We start from the raw sequence: 1491 nt of genomic DNA, 5'->3' as shown, positions 1-1491 counted from the left end.
CCACATTCTGGTAGACAAGCTGGCAGAGACCAGCTGGTCCTTCAAGATGCAGAAGGAACTCAGACCAGCTGAGTGCTGCTTAGACACAGTGCTGCCCACAGTGGAGCTGAGCATCTGCTCTGCCACTGACCAGCTCTGTAACCTCCAGCCCTCATCTTCCTGCTGCTCTCCCAGCCTTCAGGGGGCCCTGCCTGGACCCTTGTAGATTCTGGTGCAGGCAGACCACAGACACAGCCGAGGAAGAACAGCAGTGCGCCTGTGGCTGTACTTGGCTCCCACTCTTCTGGGCTTCAGAGGTCTTCCTGGAAGAGGCAGTCCCCAAAGGACTCAAGCTCACAACAGAAATAGGGCCATGGGAAACCTCTGCCTCGAACTTCCTACGCTGCCCCAGCCCCTCACTCATCTTTACCTCATGGTGCTTGGTATCCCCAGGCTACCATACACAGACACAGGCAGAAATGCAATCATTGCACAGGTGCGGCTCAGAAGAGGCTGGTGCCGGGCTTCGTGTCTCTCCTAGGCTGGTGGGAATGACTTAGAAGAGCAGGGCCCCATCCAGAGCCAAGAGACCAGAGTTCGTGCATCTCTTGGTAGCAAGGAGCCCTCTAGTTCTTCCTATGACCCTCAGTCATGCAACTCTCTGCTCTCATTTTATGCAAGGTTCTACCTCCGTAACCTGGCCTGTAGCCAGGAAAGAAGTCACTAGGGGTGACCCTGCCTCTCCAGGGCCATGGTGTGTAGGTTCAAAAAAGGATCGAGTCGAAAACTACAGCATCAGGTGGAGGGTTTGTTGGGGCTACCATTTCTGATTAAAGGCTGTCACTCACATGCAGGGTTTTTAACTGGATTGCTAGCCTGAGGAAGGCTGAACAAAGACGAGGTGTAGCAGGACACAGCAGAGAGGGCTGCAGGCTGGGCCGGGCCCCAGGACTCTGCTCCTGTCTCTGAAGCTGGGGCCACGCCAACTGCTCCCAGCTGCTTCTCACTTGAAGGCTGGCCTGTTCGTTCTGTGCTCCTTCCATCTCCTGGGTCAGTGTGTCCCTGAGTCTGAGGAACTGCTGTGCCTGTCACTGGGAAAGCCGTGTGGCTGGGGTGTGGCCCAAGCCGTCTGAGACGCCTATCGCCCAGACACCCAAGTGCATACCCTCTGGAGGACGGTTTTCTGTGATTCTCAGAGAACATCAGCTCTCTGGCCACCTCTTCCATTATTTGAGCTCCTTTTTCTGTGGGTTTGTATTTTTAACAAATGAAAGGAATTTGATTTTGAGGATTTCCTGAAGAATCTTTTAATGATCAGTGATGTCTCCTGTGCATCATAAAACCAGAACTGAAACCCTTAAAGCAGAGGAAATTCCATTCTGAATTTAATACCAGTACAGATTCTCCCAGTCCACCCCCAAGAGTTCATCCTTGTTCTGCTTCTTAGCTGGAAGGAGGGAAGAGGGCAGCTGCAAAGAGAGCTCCCTGCAAGAGGAGAAGCCCTGCAAGGGC

This window comes from Cervus canadensis, chromosome 11, assembly GCF_019320065.1.
Source record: "Cervus canadensis isolate Bull #8, Minnesota chromosome 11, ASM1932006v1, whole genome shotgun sequence".
Classification (NCBI taxonomy): Eukaryota; Metazoa; Chordata; class Mammalia; order Artiodactyla; family Cervidae; genus Cervus; species Cervus canadensis.
This window is presented reverse-complemented; position numbering follows the sequence as displayed.